At 40.7% G+C, this 20,932-nt stretch overlaps 1 long non-coding RNA gene across 1 annotated transcript in view; it reads left to right on the top strand.

Moving 5' to 3' along the window:
- Window positions 1-20,416, top strand: part of LOC139023105 (uncharacterized) — a 427,630-nt gene extending 407,214 nt beyond the window's left edge. The window contains exon 2 of the long non-coding RNA XR_011474253.1: window positions 20,182-20,416. This is a non-coding gene — a long non-coding RNA (uncharacterized lncRNA). The remainder of the gene's footprint in view (window positions 1-20,181) is intronic.
- Window positions 20,417-20,932: the final 516 nt, after the last annotated feature.

The following is a 20,932-nucleotide window of genomic DNA, read 5'->3' as shown; positions in this document are numbered from 1 at the left end:
TCCATTTCATGTCAGCGGTGAGTGATGGCGAGTGGGAATAACAAGTCAGTGGCTTGAACGACAGCGCTGCATCGTGTGTGTCGTGGAGTGATCTTCAAGAAAATTACAGYAAAAACATATGGTAAACTGTGAAGCACACGGGCATCTCCCTTTCCCACTCGCGCACCTGCCAAACTGAGCAGAGATGAAGCAGAGAGAGCTGCGAAGCAGAGAGCGCAGATGCACTTGGCCAAAACAATTCCAGTAATTAATTACTGACCCACCATTAACAGGTCCGCATCCCACTTTGGGTCGCAACCCATACTTTAAGAAAGGCTGCTCTATATCATTCAATCCAGGCTGCATCACATCCGGCCGTGATTGGACGCACAATTGGCCCAMCTTAGGCCATCATTGTAAATAAGAATTTGTTCTAAACTGGCTTGCTTATATTTTTATCTTACTACTATTTGCACATACAAATGCATTAAATAACAGATTCACTACATGGAACYACAGATCGTCCCCCAAAAATATATACAATTATTTGTTCTGAAATGTCTCTCCTATATCTGAGTGATATAAGAAAGACAGGAAACATATATTTTTTTGTATTTAACCGCATATTTTTGACAATTAACTGCCTCCATATAGACTTCTATAAATGTGTTCAACTGGTACCGGGGGACCTTCAGAAGAGTCTACAGTTGAAGTCGGAAGTTTAGATATTGTAAAGGCCTACACATTGTAAAGGCCTACACAATAGCCTAAATGTAATGAACAACAAAAACAGAAACAKATTTTACTCGAGGAAAACCGCAAGAAAAACTGCATTTCCACCCACCACCCCTAAAGGTAGGTCACCTGTCAAATCATTCACTCAGTAATTGCTGCAGATGTGCTCAATAGTGCTTGAGRGTATGGTATTCATCTGTTGTTTTCTAGTACTGTCTTTTTGCTGTCTTTTTGCTAGCTAGGTCCATCTACTGCCAGTAGCCTACTTGATGTGGGGTAGGGCAATTTGTGACTGTTGTTGTTTTCATAATAAGTGTCTGTATTGGAGAGGGAGTGGTTTCTCCTCTCCTAGGCAATTTGCAATTAGTACCCGGAGGTGTGCGTTTCACCTTTGCAAGTAAATTAGCACTTTGTATTAGTACTAAAGTTTCATCCTATTTTCTCAGCGACGGTGGCCGTGTCAGCGGTGGCCTCCTCGCCGAAACAAAGARGGTTTTGCCATGAGTTATTTGAGGAAGGAAAGAGAGGAAGGCTCCACATCACTCTTTCACTTAAGCATCTTACCTAGTTATTTTCAGATCAAATTTCTCTCTTTTGTAGCTTTGGCAACTACAGTATATGTGTGTTTCCTATCCCAGTCCGCTCCTCTCTCTGTAGGCTTTACAGACGCTACCCACCCCTGTGCGCACAACCCATGTGTAATTTCTGGTCTCTAGCAGAGTTTGTAACTGCCGATCTGTAGTGATGTTACGTTTGATGTTACCCTTAAAAAGAAAGTAGGGCCGTGGATCAGAAAATCAGGCCACTGCATAGAGTTGATCAGGCTGTTGATTGTGGCCTGTGGAATGTTGTCCCATTCCTTTAAAATGGCTGTGCGAAGTTAATGGATATTTGCAGGGACTGGAACACGCTGTCGCACACATCGATCCAGTGCATCACAAACATGCTCAATGGGTGACATGTCTGGTGAGTATGCAGGCCATGGAAGAACTGGGACATTTTCATCATCTAGTAATTGTGTACAGATCCTTGCAATATGAATGATCATGCTGAAACATGAAGTGATGGCGGCGGATGAGTGACACAACATTGGGCCTCAGGATCTCGTCATGGTATATCTGTGCTTTCAAATTGCCATCAATAAAATGCAATTGTGTTTATTGTCCGTAGTTTGTGCCTGCCAACTCCATAACCCCACCACCACCATGGGGCAGCAAACCGCTCACCAACACAACGCCATACACGTGGTCTGAGGTTGTGAGGCCAGTTGGATGTACTGCCAAAATCTCTAAAACGACAGTTGGTATGGCTTATGGTAGAGAAATGAACATTAACTTCTCTGGCAACAGCTRTGGTGCACATTGCTGCAGTCAGCATGCCAATAGACCTTTTGCACAACCTTGCAATGCCCACTTCCTACCCGATACATAGCTTCCTGTCCAGATCGCATCCTGTCAGCCTGATTGTAGCCATACTAACCTTGAAGTCGCCCGTTTGATCATTACCTCAGTATATTAATATATTCATATTTCTATAGTGTTTTTTTATCATTCTTGTTAAAAATTGTATTTATGTGATTCGATTGTGTTCTGTGACTTTGTCTATTAGCTAGCAAACGTTAGCTACCAGTACCTAGCTAACGTTAATGTTATTAGTTCTTCGAGTGGGCTTCGACATCTGAAGAAGGGAGAAGTACCTTTGCAATTCCAGTAGAATAACTACCATGTCCAAGCAAGAGCAKGTGTTTGGGAAAGAACAGAGAGACCAAGGACTGGATGTGTAGAGGATAACCATGTTGACGATGGAGAGGATGAAAAGATGGATAGCTACCATGACCACGACTATTGTGCAGTGCCTGGGTCCGCTGCGGTTGACCTGGTTTTGATTGAGAGCGAAGAGATTGAGGACCTACGGAACAAAGTAGAGGAGTTGACTGTGAGAAGTCGTTTTGGGCTGCAGCGATTTATAGGATCAAATGCACAGATCCAGTCCTTCACAAGATAGGTAACCCTATCCATGCTTAGTATTGTTACATCATAAATTTTACACTGTTTGCTTTCTGGCACCATTTTCCCTAGCTACCAGCATTTATAGCTTAGATGTATGATACTACATTCAATGTTAYACTTGTGAGTAAATAACTCCTATCAATGTTTCTTCCCATGTAGATTTGCCTCGTATGACCATCTGATGGCCTTTTGGTCTCTCATCAAACCATCAACTGCAAAAATTGTCTGTGTCACACGAGCAAGGAAAACCAAGCTGAGGAATGAGGAGGTGACACTTCCATATACCTACGCAGTAAGTTCTCCCGTTTCTGATTAACTGTATTGTCTTACCAACATTACTTTTCACTAAAGCTATAGCCTACAGTAAATATGTTTTCGATTTGTGCATTTGTCCTACAGAGACATGCCCTACCCATGCTGGATGAGCCGTTCCTCTTCCTCATGTACTTGTCCTTGGGGTCAACTGAGATGGACCTCGCTGACCGATTTAACATCCATCACTCGACAGTAACCAGGATCGTTGTCACATGGGCCAACTACCTTCACATTCTGCTGGGGTATGTCTCTATATGGATGTTTTCGGAAGATGTCAAGGCTGTGTTGCCAAGGAGTTCAGTAAGTATCCAGACACCCAAGTCATCATTGACTGTACCGAGTTGAGATGCCAGCAGCCAGTCTCCCTCTACACAGAGAGATGTACTCTCATTACAAGTCCCACTGACCTTGAAAGGCCTGCTTGGGATGCCCCCACATGGAGCAGTTCCTTTTGTGTCAGAATTGTATGCTGACTCCATTAGACACAGAGCTATTCAAACAATCAGGACTGTTTGGCTTTCTCACTGAAGACATGGCAGTGATGGCAGACATGGGGTTCCTGATTGATGACTGTGTGCCAGGCATGGTCTACCATTCACCCGTTGTCTAAACAGATCCAAATGCCAGCAGCACACGTCCATCAAACGCAAGAGATTGCCCATCTTAGATTCCACATTGAGAGATTAATTGGCAGAATTAATCTGAACAAGATGTTTCAGTCAGAGATCCCCATGTCACTGATGGGACGCATCAACTGCATCTGGGCTGTGGAGATGCTTTCTCACAAACTACTAGTGTGGGCCTCTTGTTGAAGGCATGGGCCACTACTTCAATGCATCTTTCCTTTTTTTTGCTGTGACCATCCATATTGTCTAACACCCTGTAGTCCATTTATTGATAATAGACACCACTGCTTATAATCTAAACACAAAATGTTTTAAAGTGTTTTTATTTACAGTGACAAGAGAACAGGATGTATGATGAGGCCACAGGATGAGAAGTTMACATATTGTATCTTGCAGTGGTCGCTGGCTGCTTCCATCTCCAGTCCCCTCTTCATGTCAGCTGTTGGTGCTGTGCCTTTGACCACCTGAAATTAAATAATTTTATATAATTAACGTGTAATTGGACATGACATGCTACTACCTACTATACTAGCTATTTTGGAATACTCACCTAATCCCTCTAATACTCACCTAATCCCTCTAATACTCACCTAATCCCTCAAAAAGCCATGCGTTTTTTGTGGGCTTGGTGATTGTAATTTTGCCTATGTGCCCAGGTTTCAGAGGGCACGATTCTAAATCTAATCACGAGACTATTTAAGTTTTCATTAAATCATTTCTTAGCATTATGATGTGATTATAACCATATGATGTTGATATGTGGTATAGCTATTAAAACATACCAAAGTCCTTGGTTTATGCCACCGCTGCTCAGCCTCTGTGCAGCTGTGCACAGGTGGGATGACTGGTGTTCCCATTTGGGAATAGTGTGCAGACTGGAATAGTAKTGCAACTGTGTGTGTGCATAATGTGTGTGTGCAACTGTGTGTATAATGCAGTGTCAGCAACACATGAACAGTGATGTTGTGTCATTGTTACTGGCTCAGAGGGCTTCAGTACACCCTACGTGGGGATACAAAAAGAAAATGATTAGACTAAAATCAGTCAATATGTGTCACGATCTGCAAACAGAAGTCACTGGTGCAACATACAACAGCCACTAAATTCATTACAGCAATACGGATGTAAACTTTTCTATTAAGGGTATATGTCCTTGTTTAAATGTAATCTAATGCGTCCAACACAACAGAGCTTACAGAAACAGCAAGGAAGACAACTGAACTATTACTACACTAAGAACGGTTTCATAGACATGGGTTAACTTTTACTTGGTACTCATCCCGGATCCGGGAGCACCCTCATCAGTAAAAAAGCTGACTAGCATAGCCTAGCATAGCGCCACAAGTAAATACTAGCATCTAAATATCATGAAATCACAAGTCCAAGACACCAGATGAAAGATACACATCTTGTGAATCCAGCCATCATTTCTGATTTTTAAAATGTTTTACAGGGAAGACACAATATGTATTTCTATTAGCTAACCACGATAGCAAAAGACCCAACTTTTTTTTCGCCACCATTTTTTTACTGCATAGGTAGCTATCACAAATTCGACCAAATAAAGATATAAATAGTCACTAACCAAGAAACAACTTCATCAGATGACAGTCTGATAACATATTTATTGTATAGCATATGTTTTGTTCAGGTATAAATCATAGTTTTACATTGCAGCCACCATCACAAAATCTCACCAAAGCAGCTAGAATAACTACAGAGACCAACGTGAATTACCTAAATACTCATCATAAAACATTTATGAAAAATACACAGTGTACAGCAAATGAAAGACAAACATCTTGTGAATCCAGCCAATATTTCAGATTTTTTAAGTGTTTTACAGCGAAAACACAATATAGCATTATATTAGCTTACTACAATATTAGCTTACTACAATAGCCTACCACACAGCCCCATTCATTCAACATAACATTAGCGATAGCGAATAAACCAGCAAAATACATTAATTTCTTCACTAACCTTCTCAAACTCCATCAGATGACAGTCCTATAACATCATATTACACAATACATATATGGTTTGTTCAAAAATGTGCATATTTAGCGGCACAAATCGTGGTTATACAATGAGAATAGTAGCCAAACTGCAAACAAAATGTCGGGAGAAATCTTGGGAGAGGCACCTAATCTAATCAATAACTAATCATAAACTTGACTAAAAAATACAGGTTGGACAGCAAATGAAAGATACATTAGTTCTTAATGCAACCGCTGTGTTAGATTTTTTAAATTAACGTTACTACGACATACAGCGTGCGTTAAAGCGAGACCGCACCGAAATTAAGGGCGGAATAATAGTTTAACTTTTTCGACAGAAATTACGAATTAACATCATAAATAGTTCTTACTATTTGATGAGCTTCCATCAGAATCTTGTACAAGTTGTCATTTGTCCAGAATAATCGTTGCTCGGTTGTAGAAGGTCGTCTTCAACTGTGGAATTAGCAGCAAACGTTAGCCATGTGGTGCAGACGTGTACAACTCAGCATAACGCAGAACAAAGAAAATCCCGAAAATCGCAATATACTGATATAAACTGATATAACTCGGTTTAAAATAACTACATTATGATGTTTTTAACACGTATATCGAATAAAATCAGAGCCGGATATATCTAGCGCTTATAACAATAGCTTTCAGGACGCAATCCTGAGGTCTGTCTCGCGTCATGACGAACGTAGAAAAGACTGCACACCCGGTTCCAAGAGCTCTTGTTCGGCCTCAGATCTACCTAGACACCCCATTCCAATTCTCACTGCTTACTGACATCTAGGGGAAGGCGTATGCAGTGCATGTAGACCCATAGATTACATGCAAATTAATAAACTGACCCTGGAACAGAGCCCCCGATTTCAGATTTCTCACTTCCTGACAGGAAGTTTGCTGCAAAATGAGTWCTGTTTTACTCACAGATATAATTCAAACGGTTTTAGAAACTAGAGAGTGTTTCTATCCAATAGTACTAATAATATGCATATTGTACGAGAAAGAATTGAGTACGAGGCAGTTTAATTTGTGAACAAATTTTTACAAAGTCGAAATGGCGCCCCCCTATTGAGAAAAGGTTTAAGCCTAGTACTAGACTAAGCAATGCRTCTTAATGCAGATCTCCATTGACAGGAACGTCTTAGTCTATCTAAGTCTTCATCTCTGACTGTGTAACCGGCATGCTGTGTGTCAKAAACAGCTGACTTTTCACCCTACACTCAAACTGTGTGGTTTCTAATTTTTCCTCATGGACCTGTAGCAGCAAGCCCTTATACTGACCTCTCCTGTTACTTTGTCCCTGTTCGAAAAAGTTTTGAATAAAAAGAATGAGCAATCATTCCTGGCCAGACAATGTACATCCGTCACTTTTATCTTTGGCAGCTCTTACAAGCACCTTGTGTAAAACAGTGCCATGGTAGGTAAGGAAGGGGGTATTGGCTAATTGTAGCCACCTTACTAGTTAGCATGTTAATAGCTAGCTAGCTAAGAGACAAAAAGACACAGAACATAATAACCAAATTACAAAAGTCATTAACTGAATGGATAAACACCATTTTCAACAAGAATGATAAAAAACAGAATAGAAATATGACTATATTAATATACTGAGGTAATGATAAAACGAGCGACTTCGAGGCTAGTATGGCTACAATCAGGCTGACAGGATGCGATCCYAACAGGAAGCTATGTATCGGGTAGGAAGATAAGCGGAAGTGGGCATTGCTACGTTGTGCAAAAGGTCTACTGCACACTTCCTCAAAACGTGAGACATCTGTGTTGTGTTGTGTGACAAAACTGCACCTTTTAGAGTGGCCTTTAATTATCCCCAGCACAAGGTGCACCTGTGTAATGATCATTCTGTTTAAACACTCTAAGGTCGATGTGCAAGCCCGAGGGAAATCTAAATCTAAGCATAATAAAAAAATACCCATACAGATCTACCAGTTTAAGCTAAAGATCTTTCTTTTTTTTTTATTAGATGCGCCTCAATCCACCGCATCCGCCTATGTCGCACTTCCGCCTCTGCGGTGAAAGGTGACAGAGCTAGAGCAGTGTTTATTCGACCATTGAAACATCCCAAAAATTGTTTTTCTTACGAAATCGTCTGTAGCGTCCAAACAATTTGGCCTATAAACTATTATGACCACTCTATGAAATGGGGAGACTCTCGGCTTAGCTTGTTATTTCTTAAAAGTCTATCTGACAAGCTAACATTAGCCAGATAGCTATACATTTAGCTTGAAATACAATTGAAGTCGGAGGTTTACGTGCACTTAGGTTGGAGTCATTAAAACTAGTTTTTCAACCACTCCACAAATGTATTGTTAACAAACTATAGCTTTGGCAAGTCGGTTAGGACATCTACTTTGTGCATGACACAAGTCATTTTTCCAATAATTGTTTACAGATTATTTCACTTATAATTCACTGTATCAGTGTATCACAATTCCAGTGGGTCAGAAGTTTACATACATTAAGTTGACTGTGCCTTTAAACAGCTTGGAAAATTCCAGATTCCAATGATGTCATGGCTTTAAAAGCTTCTGATAGGCTAATTGACATCATTTGAGTCAATTGGAGGTGTACCTGTGGATGTATTTCAAGGCCTACCTTCAAAATCAGTGCCTCTTTGCTTGACATCATGGGAAAATCAAAAGAAATCAGCCAATACCTCAGAAAAACAATTGTATACCTCCACAAGTCTGGTTCATTCTTGGGAGCAATTTCTAAACGCCTGAAGATACCACGTTCATCTGTACAAACACCATGGGACCACACAGCCGTCATACCGCTCAGGAAAGAGACGCGTTCTGTCTCCTAGAGATTAACGTACTTTTGTGKGAAAAGTGCAAATCAATCCCAGAACAACAGCAAAGGACCTTGTGAAGATGCTGGAAGAAACAGGTACAAAAGTATCTATATCCACAGTAAAATGAGTCCTATATCAACAAAACCTGAAAGGCTGCTCAGCAAGGAAGAAGCCACTGCTCCAAAACCGCCATAAAAAAGCCGAGCTAAGGTTTGTAACTGCACATGGGGACAAAGATTGTACTTTTTGGAGAAATGTCCTTTGGTCTGATGAAACAAAAATTAAACTGTTTGGCCATAATGACCATCGTTATCTTTTGAAGAAAAAAGGGGCCGCTTGCAAGGTGAAGAACACCTGCCTCATGTTGTGCGTGTGCTTTGCTGCAGGAGGGACTGGTGCACTTCACAAAATAGATGGCATGACGAGGAAGGAAAAGTATGTGGATATATTGAAGCAATATCTCAAGACATCAGTCACGAAGTTAAAGCTTGGTCGCAAATGGGTCTTCCAYATGYACAATGACCCCAAGCATACTTCCAAAGTTGTGGCAAAATGGCTTAAGGACAACGAAGTCAAGGTATTGGATGGCCATCACAAAGCCCTGACCTCAATTTTATAGAAAATTTGTGGGCAGAACTGAAAAAGCCTGTGCGAGCGAGGAGGCCTACAAACCTGACTCAGTTACACCAGCTCTGTCAGGAGGAATGGGCAAAAATTCACCCAACTTATTCTGGGAAGCTTATGGAAGGTTACCCAAAATGTTTGACCCAGGTTAACAATTTAAAGGCAATGCTACCAAATACTAATTGAGTGTATGTAAACTTCTGATCCACTGGGAATGTGATGAAAGAAATACAACCTAAAATGAATCATTCTCTCTACTATTATTCTGACATTTCACATTCTTCAAATAAAGTGGTGATCCTAACTGACCTAAGGCCTGGACTTTTTTACGAGGATTAAATGTCAGGAATTGTGAATAACTGAGTTTAAATGTATTTGGCTAAGGTGTATGTAAACCTCCGACTTCAACTGTACAACAACTGTAGACTCTTCTGAAGATCCTCCGGTACCAGTTGATAACATTTATGGAAGTCTATATGAAGGCAGTTAATTGTCATAAATATGCGGTTAAATACAAAAATAATAATGTTTCCTGGTCTTTCTTATATCGCTCAGATATAGAAGAGACATTTCAGAACAAATCATTTTATATATTTTTGGGATTCTTATGGCTGCAGGGGCAGTATTGAGTAACTTGGAAAAAGGTGCCCATTTCAAACGGCCTCGTACTCAATTCTTGCTCGTACAATATGCATATTATTATTACTATTGGATAGAAACACTCTCTAGTTTCTAAAACCGTTAGAATTATTTCTCTGAGTGAAACAMAACTCATTCTGCAGCCCGCTTCCTGACAGGAAGTGAGATTTCTGAAATCGAGGTCTCTGTTCTAGGGCTTGCCTATAAATGGGCATGATACGTATTAGTATACATGCACGTCATACACCTTRCCCTAGATGTCAAGAGGAAGTGAGAGAAGAAATGAAGTGATTATCTTGGTCTGAGGTGGAATAAATCCTCTTGGAATGACGTGTCCACCATTTCCTGTTTTCTGAAAAGCGCGAAGTTGGACCTGGAATTGCCTTCTGGAAAGCTGTCGTTATAGGCTAATACTATCTCCGGCTTTGATTTTATTTGATACATGTTACAATATCATCGTAAAGTATGTTTTTTCAATATAGTTTTATTAGATTATTGATTTTTTTTCGGGACGTTAGGCGTGTTGCGTTGTGTCCCTTTGTTCAGGATGGAGAGCTTCGCGCCACTTGGCCAGTGTGCTTGCTAATTCAAGAGGGAAAAACGATGTTCTAAATCCAAACAACGACTGTTCTGGACAAAGGACCCCTTGTACAACATTCTGATGGAAGATCACCAAAAGTAGGACCCATTTTATGATGCTATTTCATATATCTGTCGAACTGTGCTATCGCTACCATTTGCCTTGAATCAATGCTGTTGTGTGTTAGCTATTGTAGTAAGCTAATATAACGCTATATTGTGTTTTCGCTGTAAAACACTTAAAAAATCGGAAATATTGGCTGTATTCACAAGATCTTTGTCTTTCATTTGCTATACACCATATATTTTTCAGAAATGTTTTATGATGAGTATTTAGGTATTTGACGTTGGTGTCTGTAATTACTCTGGCTGCTTCGGTGCTATTTCTGACGGTAGCTGTGATGGTAGCAGCAATGTAAAACTGATTTATACCTCAAATATGCACATTTTTCGAACAAAACATAGATTTATTGTGTAACATGTTATAGGACTGTCATCTGATGAAGTTGTTTCTTGGTTAGTTTGGTTGGATCTTGGTTAGTTAGGTTGGCTTTGTGCATGCTACCTGTGCTGTGAAAAATGRCTGTCCTTTTTTGTATTTGGTGGAGAGCTAACATAAATATACATGGTGTTTTCGCTGTAAAACATTTTAAAAATCGGACATGTTGGCTGGATTCACAAGATGTTTATCTTTCAAATGCTGTATTGGACTTGTTAATGTGTGAAAGTTAAATATTTCTAAAAAATATATTTTGAATTTCGCGCCCTGCACTTGAAGTGGCTGTTGTCATATTGTGCCCGGCCTCGGGCTTCCAGCCTAAAGAAGATAATCTGTTGTTCCATGTAGTGAATCTGTTATTTAATGCATTTGTATGTGCTCATAGTAGTAAGATAAAKATTTTGTTTAATTAAATCATGTGTTATGTATATATATTTTGTACTTCAAGGGACATTCAAAATCAAATAGCTAAATGACCCTTGGTATGACCTTAAAACAATTCTATATAGTTTAGTAGACCACCACCCCTCCCATGGCTTAGACTGAGTTTAGACTCTGATGGGTTAATCAGCTTCTTGAAAGGCACACCTGTCATGCAGATGGATTATTTCGGTAATGGAGACATGCTCAATAACAGGGATGTAAACAAATGTGTGCACAACATTTGAGAGAAATAAGGTTTTTGTGCGTATAGAACATTTGTGTGATCTTTAATTTTAACTCATAAAACATGTGACCTTTACATGTTGTGTTTATATTCTTGTTCAGTATAAATGCATTGCATTCAATGGAGGGAAGATTAGTGTAACATTATTGATGCCTAGAGATTGTCATCAAGGAAATGCAGTCTAAGTGAATACATTGCATTCAATGAGATTGAATCAAAGATATGCTTCAAGTAGGTGACACATAAATCAATTGCATTCATGTCTGTCGGTTTTCTCTCTCTTCTCTAATCCACCCATCTCCCTCCCTCTCTTTGTCTCCCTCTGTCTCTCTACCTCCTTTATCCCTCTTCTTCCCTTCTCTCTCCCCCTTCTTTCACCTCATCCACCCTCTCCCCACGCTCTCCCTTCTATCTCTCTTTCTCCCGCCTTCTCTCTCTAATCCCCTCTCCATCTCTCTCCGTATTTCCCCTCCTTTTCTTTCCCTCTTTGAATCCACCCCTTCTTTTCCCCCTTCTCTTCTCTCTCTCCCCTTTATTTCACCCCTTCCACCCTCTCCCCCTCTATCCCTCCTTCTGTCTCCCTCCCTCTCTTCTATTAATAATTTTTCTCTTTCCCTATCTCCCTCCTTCACCCATACCCTCTCTCTATCTCTCCATACCCTCCCTCCCACAATATCCCCCTTCTCTCTCTCCCACCTCCACAGACTGGATGTTGAGGCATAGAAGTCAGTGCATTGCATCCAATTCAAAAAGATATGCGTCAATAGATTTGACGCATAAATCACTACATTGCATTCAAGGAAAACAAATTGATGATAATGCTGTGATGGGTAAATTGGTTAGACTCAGACAGACATGTACACTCACAGACAGACATATACACTCACAAACAGACAGACAGACAGAGCCCCTCTAGTAATCCAAGACCATTTTGTCCAATGGAGATCAAAATTATTTTGGGCGATTGACTTCAAATTTCATGTGCCGGGTAATGAAGGTTCCCCAGTCATTTGGGACGTTTAAACTTTTTTTACCCTTCGAAACTGCCCAATTGACACCCTAATTAAGTAACTTCCTCTAATCGCAGGAAGCTGAACTTCAACATAGGGCATCCCTATAAGGTTACGATTGTTTGTGTGCACGAACGGTTAGCTAGCTCAATAACGGTCCACGGTGGCATCATGGTTATGTAAGGGCTGTAGGTAATGCTTTTCTACACTTAGAAAAAAGTGTCCCAAAAATGTTCTTCATCTGTCCCCATAGAAGAGCCCTTTTTTGGTTCCAGGTAGAACCCTTTTGGGTTACATGTAGAACCATTTGTAGAAAGGGTTCTACCTGCAAACAAAATGGGTTCTTCAAAGGGTTATCCTATGGGGAATGCAGTAGTACCTTTCAAGGTTCTAGATAGCATATTTTTTTCTAAGAGTGTATGAAAGAAAGTCCTTGTTCTCTGTGAGACCAGTGTGTTCACTGTGATGAGTTAATTTCACATGGTCAGGTGTAGGCTTGCATTCATCGGGAGCGTCTGCTGAACGATCCCATACGTAAACTGTGTTTCTAGCTTCAACCGTTATACCAATGTCACTTGAAAGCACTTTAACTCTAGGTCAGGCTTCAAGTGAGGCCTACCTTTCTGCCATGTAGTGGAGGGGTGGGGCAAATTCATTAATAGTTCATTGGAATAGGGTTAAGGTCCTAATCCAAGCTTCATGTCCACATCCTGGCTCAACCCTAAACCTAGCCTCAACACTTACCCTAACAGAGACAGATGGAGGCAAAGCGAGGGAGGGAGGGATAGGGGGATTAGACATTGGTGGAAAAAGTACCCAATTGTCATTGTTGAGTAAAAGTACAGATACCTTAATAGAAAATGACTCAAGTAAAAGTGAAAGTCAACCAGTAAAATACTACTTGAGTAGAAGTCTAAAAGTTTTATATTTTTAAATATACTTAAGTATCAAAAGTAAAAGTATAAATTAAACATGTATTATATTACGGATAGCCAGGGGCACGCTCTAACATCAGATATAATTTACAAACGAAGCATGTGCTTAAGTGAGTCCGCCAAATCAGAGGCAGTAGGGATGACCATGGATATTCTCTTGATAACTAGTACTTTCAAGTATTTTTACCTAGGTACTTTACACCACTGGGATTACGAGAGAGAGAGAGAGAGAGACGACAGACATGAATGCAATTGACTTGTGTGAACTACTTGAATCATATCTACACTGAGTTTACAAAACATTAAGAACACGTGCTCTTTCCATGACATAGACTGACCAGGTGAATTCAGGTGAAAGCTATGATCCCTTATTGATGTAATTTGCCAATTCCACTTCAATCAGTGTAGATGAAGGGGAGGAGACAGGTTAATCCTTAATAGTCTATTGGCTCTTGATTCAATCTAAGTAGCATGATAAAAAAAATACCCAGAAAAATCCACCTATGTCTGTCTTCTTTATCTGCGATGGAAGGTGGCCGAGCTACAGCGGTGTTTGTCAGACCATGAGTCATCCCGAAAATCGGTCTCCTCACAAAAATGTCTGTAGCGTCCAAACGGTGTGGTTTTCTGACCATTCTATGGAAAGGGGAGACTCTCACGAACACAATGGTGTTCTCTGTTTTGCACTACGACCCCTATAAGTGTCACGGGACTCATCTGAAGGTAACCCTTGAAAACGAGTGAAGGTAGTTGTGTGCCAACAAAAACATGGGATTACATATGTGTCCCAAAAACAGAGTTTTTCTTATCTCCTAGATATAGGACAGACACTTCAAAACCTTATTATTTATTTTTTTGACTGTCTTTTTGCCATTTATGAATGTGTTTCTATGGGCTATAGAAGTAAAGGCCAGATTCTTGCTAAAGGTGTCCCAAAATTCTAAATCAAATAGCTAAATGATCCATGGTATGACTATCATAAAACAATTCATATGTTAGCTAAATTCCCCCCCCCCCCCTTAATCACTTAGGTGTCATGTCTGTGAATTACTACTTCATTTCTGTACCCCACACATACAATTATTTGTCATGTCCCTCAGTCGAGCAGAGAATTTCAAACACAGATTCAACCACAAAGACCAGGGAGTTTTTCCAATGCAAAGAAGGGCACCTATTGGTAAATGGGTAAAACAAATTGACATTGAATATCCCTTTGAGCATGGTAAAGTTATTAATTACACTTTGGATGGTGTATCAATACACCGTCACTACAAAGACATAGGTGTCCTTCCTAACTCAGTTGCCAGAGAGGTAGGAAACAGTTTAGGGCTTTTACCATGAGGACAATGGTGACAGTTACAGAGTTTAATGGCTTTGATAGGAGAACACTGAGGATGGATCAAGAATATTGTAGTTACTTCACAATACTAACCTAATTGAACGAGTGAAAAGAAGGAAGCCTGTACATAATAAAGATATTCCAAAACATGCATCCTGTTTGCAACAAGACGTTAAAGTGATACTGCAGAAAATGTGGCAAATCAATTGACATTGTGTCATGAATACAAAGTGTTATGTTTAGGGCAAATCCAATACAACAAGTTATTGAGTACCACTCTCCAAAATTTCAAGAATAGTTGTGGCTGCATCATGTTATGGGTATGCCTCTAATCGTTAAGGACTGGGGAGTTTTTCAGGATATAAAAAAAATGGAATGGATTATAGCACAGGCAAAATCCAAGAGGAAAACCTGGTTCAGTCTGCTTTCCACCAGACACTGGGACATCAATTCACCTTTCAGCAGGACAATAACCTAAAACACAACACCAAATCTACACTGGAGTTGCTTACCAAGAAAACAGTGAATGTTCCTGAGTGGTTGAGTTAAAGTTTTGACTTAAATCTGCTTGAAAATCTATGGCAATACTTGAAAATGGTTTTATAGCAATGTTTAAAAACCAATTTGACAGAGTTTGAAGAATTTTGAAAATGATAATGGACAAATATTGTACAATCCAGGTGTGCACACCTCTTAGAGACTTACATTACCATTCAAAAGTTTGGGGTCACTTGGAAATGTTCTTGTTTTTGAAAGAAAAGCACATTTTCTGTCCATTTAAAATAACATAAAATTGATCAGAAATACAGTGTAGACATTGTTAATGTTGTAAATGACTATTGTAGCTGGAAAGGTTCTACAGCTGCAACATCGAGAGCATCCTGACTGGTTGCATCACTCACTGCCTGCTACGGCAATTGCTTGGCCTCCGACCGCAAGGCACTACAAAGGGTAGTGCGTACGGCCCAGTACATCACTGGGGCTAAGCTGTCTGCCGTCCAGGACCTCTACACCAGGCGGTGTCAGAGGAAGGCCCAAAAAATTGTCAAAGACCCCAGCCACCCCAGTCATAGACTGTTCTCTCTACTACCGCATGGCAAGCGAGTGCCAAGTCTAGGAAAAAAAGGCTTCTCAACAGTTTTTACCCCCAYGCCATAAGACTCCTCAACAGGTAATCAAATGGCTACCCGGACAATTTTCATTGTGTGCTCCCCCAACCCCTCTTTTACGCTGCTGCTACTCTCTGTTTATCATATATGCACAGTCACTTTAACTATACAGTCATGTACATATGTACATACTACCTCAATTGGTCCAACCAACCAGTGCTCCCAAACATTGGCTAACCGGGCTATCTGCATTGTGTCCAGCCACCCARCACTCGCCAACCCCTCTTTTACGCTACTACTACTCTCTGTTTATCATATATGCATAGTCACTTTAACCATAGCTACATGTACATACTACCTCAATCAGCCAGACTAACCGATGCATGTATATAGCCTCGCTACTGTATATAGCCTCACTACTGTTATTTTTCACTGTCTTTTTTACTGTTGATTTTGTGTCTTTACTTACCTATTGTTCACCTAATACCTTTTTTGCACTATTGGTTTGAGCCTGTAAGTAAGCATTTCACTGTAAAAGGTCTACACCTGTTGTATTGAGCGCACGTGACAAGTAAACTTGGATTTAACTTCATTTGAAACAGTAGATTTTAAATGGAATATCTACATAGGCYTACAGAGGCCCATTATCAGCAACAATCACTCCTGTGTTCCAATGGCACGTTGTGTTAGCTAATCCAATTTTATCATTTTAAAAGGCTAATTGATCATTAGAAAACCCTTTTGCAATTATGTTAGCACAGCTGAAAACTATTGTGCTGATTAAAGAAGCAATAAGGAATAATGGTCTGGGGCTGTTTTTCATGGTTCGGTCTAGGCCCCTTAGTTACAGGGAAGGGAAATCTTAACGCTATAGCATACAATAACATTATAGACGATTCTGTGCTTCCAACTTTGTGGCAACAGTTTGGGGAAGGCCCTTTCCTGTTTCAGCATGACAATGGCCCCGTGCACAAAGCTAAGTCCATACAGAAATGGTTTGTCAAGATTGATGTGGAAGAATTTGACTGGCCTGTACAGAGCCCTGACATCAACCCCATCGAAACACCTTTGCGATGAATTGGAATGCCGACTGCGAGCCAGGCCTAATCGCACAACATCAGTGCCCGACCTCACTAATGCTCTGTGGCTGAATGGAAGCAAGTCCCCGCAGCAATGTTATAACATCTAGTATAAAGCCTTCCCAGAAGAGTGGAGGCTGTTATAACAACAAAGGCGGGATCAACTACATATTAATGCCCATGATTTTGGAATGAGATGTTCGACGAGCAGGTGTCCACATACCTTTGGTCATGTAGTGTATCTGTACGAACAAGATGGAATGCCTCTGATGGGTTAAAGCAAGCATCTCATGCAGTAAGAGATGCTTGCTTTAACTATGAATACATCGCCCCTGTTTACAACAACAACAAAAATATGGTTTTATGTCAACATTTGTGAACTTCCCCTTCAAGAGCTGTGTTGTGCAATTGTGCCTAAACCAGAGGCTGTTTTGGAAGAAGATGTCYGAAATTATTTTTTATTTTTTTAACTGTTAGTGAGGCGGATGAAGATAATAGCACAGAGTGAGTATGAATGGGTTACAGTGGTGAAGAAGAAGGAAAACAGAAAGTAAAGTTGTGGTGGAAACTAGGAAATCCCTGGACTATTTTTAGTCGGAGTGAGGGTTTTGGAACATTGCTACCTGGGAAATCCATTTAACGTGTTGAGGAAAATCGGAAATGTGTTAGAGGAAAGTTTTGAGTCGGTGAGAGTCACAAGAAATGGTATTATTTAAATGTTTTTTTTGTGTCTGCGGAGCAGCAGAAGCGTGTTAAGCCTAAAAATGATATCGGAGTGGAATGTTTCCGATATGGATTTTCAAAGCACCTATCAAGGGGGGTTACTTCTGGGGTGGCGCAATAAGTAAAGATATAACTGAAGAAATAGATGGTGGTTGATGCAAGTCGACTGATCCGTATAGGGGAATTGAGAAATTAACTGAATTCATACTACTGTTCTTTGATGAAGAGTCTCTCCATTCTCATTTAATGTTAGGATTCATGAGACACCCTGAAAGAGCTTTTGTGTAAAAGCTTCAGTGTCATAAATGCAGAAGATTTGGTCATGTGTCAAGTGTGTGCAGACAGGAAGAGTATCGTATGCCAGATGAAGTGAAATGCTGCAGTTGTGGTGGTCAACATGCGCCCAAATTCCTGGAGTGCCCCGTTAAGTTGAAAGAGACCAAGGTGGAAAGAATAAGGGGTTTCCATTGTGTCTCATATCTGGAGGTGGTGAGAAAAGTAGAAGGAGCAAGTGGCGAGGAAGAAGCAATTGTAGTAGAGCCACCACGATCAACAAAGGTTTCTCATCAACTGAGGGACCATGAAATGTTACATAATAAAAGGTAGACTTCGTATTATTTATTGCAATGGTCTGTGAAAATTTGAATCATTGTGAATGCTGTTGAAAGTTGTTTGTGTCTTCGTGATTTCACAGACAAGGCCTTGCAAGAAATCCTGTCGGTGAATGTTCCGCCCTCACAGGCCCCTGAGCCTGTATAGGGATATATTTTGAAATGGACTGTGATTGAAGAAGTGGGATGGGTTTTGTTTGTTGACTTGTCTATTTTTGTATTTMATGATTTCTTTATTGTTTTGTTCAATACCCCATCCAGCTGGTGGTGATAATACATTAACATTGGATGCCAACAGCCGTTAAACCCCATCGAATAAGACGTGCCTAAACTATGCTTTTTGAAAATCAAGTTGGAACTGCACCCAATTGTAGAAGTAGAGAAATAAATGTGAGATCCCCCTCTTTTTTAACAAAGGCTAAAGCTGCTTTCAAAAGTGTTTTCCCAAGATTGAAGAGTTGTTGTGCACTGACTGCTTCATCCCTCCCCAAGGCAGGCGGAAACAACACAAATTGCCTCAGGCAATCTGAAAGAACTGACCAGACCACAATGGCTTCAAGTGATTCCTCTCATCAACACAAATTTGATGATAGAGCATTTCTTGATGTTCTCTTAGCCAGCTACATGATGACATTAAACTGTACGTTTCAACCGGAATATAGCGAAGAAGATTTGAAACAACGAGTTGGATTTACAGTATCTACAAGCTCAGCTGCAGCCAATGCCAGCATGAGGGCAGATGACAAATAGTAAAGTTATTTTTCATACAAGCCATTAGGATAGTCCATCTGTAGATGCTCTACAGTCTATCAGTAACATTTTAAGTATCTACTAACCCTAGCCCTAACCTTAATGGCGCTGGAGGAGATGGCTGAAGTTTCATAGTCCCCTAACCAATTGTGCTATTGTGTGTGTTTTTTTCGCGTTATTTGTACCTTATCTTGTACATAATGTTTCTGCCACCATCTCTTATGACCGAAAATAGCTTCTAGATATCAGGACAGCGATTACTCACCCTACTGGATGAATATTTTTTCTTTAACGAGTCGGACGCGATGGATTTACTCCAGACACCCGATAAGGCCCTCATCCCCGTCAATAACAGGAGAAAGAGACGGAGATATCGGGGATGTAGGTCTGGGTGCCTTGTAAGGATCTGACATCCTCACTGAGCTAAAAGGTAGAGCTGCCGCTTTCAAGGAGTGGGACTCTAGCCCGGAAGCTTACACTAAAAGTTTTGTGATTATGTAATTTGTGGTTTAGTACGGTACCCTGCGTAACCACCTCATTGCTCCAGACCAGCGCAAGGGGCGTTAAGAGCACTGATTATTCTTTTGGGTCCTACTGTGTCTCTAACTGACAATGAATGGGCGAAATAAACCTAAATAGAAACTGATAATTTTGCACAACTTCAGTATTACTTACTAAAACTGTTATTACACTAAGGTTTCTATTATTTWATTTTGTTAGGATTATTTTGCTCTTACTGTAGTACTGTAGCCCACTCCCGACCAGTCATATCGTACAGCACCTGAGTGGCGCAACGGTCTAAGACACTGCATAGCAGTGCAAGTGTCACATCTACTCCTGCTATGCCCTCTGGTGTTCATTCGGTGTCTTCTTGACCTGCAGTTACTCCCCCTGTACTTTCTCTCACTCTCCCTCTCTTTGTGATTGTGTGGTTGGAGAAAGGTGTGCTGGAGTCCGAGCAGATCCCTACCAGCTGCAACTCGTTCCATAATCAAGACCTCTACAAATACTCAGTCCTGCCACTTCCACTCTGCCAGATCATAATCTCTGCTTAGTAAATTCATGACTGTAGCCATTTATGATTATTCAAAATCCTGTTACTCTGCCTGACACGTTTATCCTCTCATTGCAGTTACCGCTTTGTCTCTGGCTCCTGTCTCCTGTTCCACATCTCACCACCCAACTACCTTGCTCTGGATTTTACTCACCACCACTACCTTGGATTCCCCTCAGGACCTGTTTACACTGTTCGACTCAGCTAACTCCAACCTCAGTCTCCACATCAGTTTTTTCTGCAACTCATCCAAGCTTCCCCGAATCTGCACTCCATATCTCCCTGTGTAACAGTAAATATTTTGGTTCATTCATCCCCGTTTCCTCATCTAAGTCTGCTCTTGGGTACTTCCCATGTGCCGCTCCGCTTAACAGCAAGCTGTGTTGATACAGATGCTGGTTCAATACCCGTGCCAGCCTTGACTTGACTGGGAGACCCATGATATGACTGTAGGTTTTTGGTTTCTCTTCCTCTAAATAAACTGGCTTCATTTACAAATTCTTAACAATGTCTCACACCATGTTCAGAATGGCCTTTTTCTCGCTCATTTTACATTATTTGAAAACGAAATCATCTCCAAAATAGTGCTATTCTTTAAACAAAGCAATTATTATTCATTTAGAATTATATAATAGCAGGACAATATATTGGTCATGGCTCCCGAGTGGCGCACAATGGGATCGCCTTGCAGTTCTCCATCTGTATCCACTGAAAGCGTAAAAGGTTCAAGGCACGAGGACAGAGGGCACGGGATTGGCCGCAGAGCTGTGCACAGAAGACAGACCTAGCCCATGGGGAAGGGAGGAGGGTGGACCCCCACCCCGCCACA

The sequence above is a fragment of the Salvelinus sp. IW2-2015 genome, linkage group LG27 (genome assembly GCF_002910315.2).
Source record: "Salvelinus sp. IW2-2015 linkage group LG27, ASM291031v2, whole genome shotgun sequence".
Classification (NCBI taxonomy): Eukaryota; Metazoa; Chordata; class Actinopteri; order Salmoniformes; family Salmonidae; genus Salvelinus; species Salvelinus sp. IW2-2015.
Note: the sequence above shows the minus strand (reverse complement) of the source record. Positions and strands in the feature narration are given on the sequence as shown.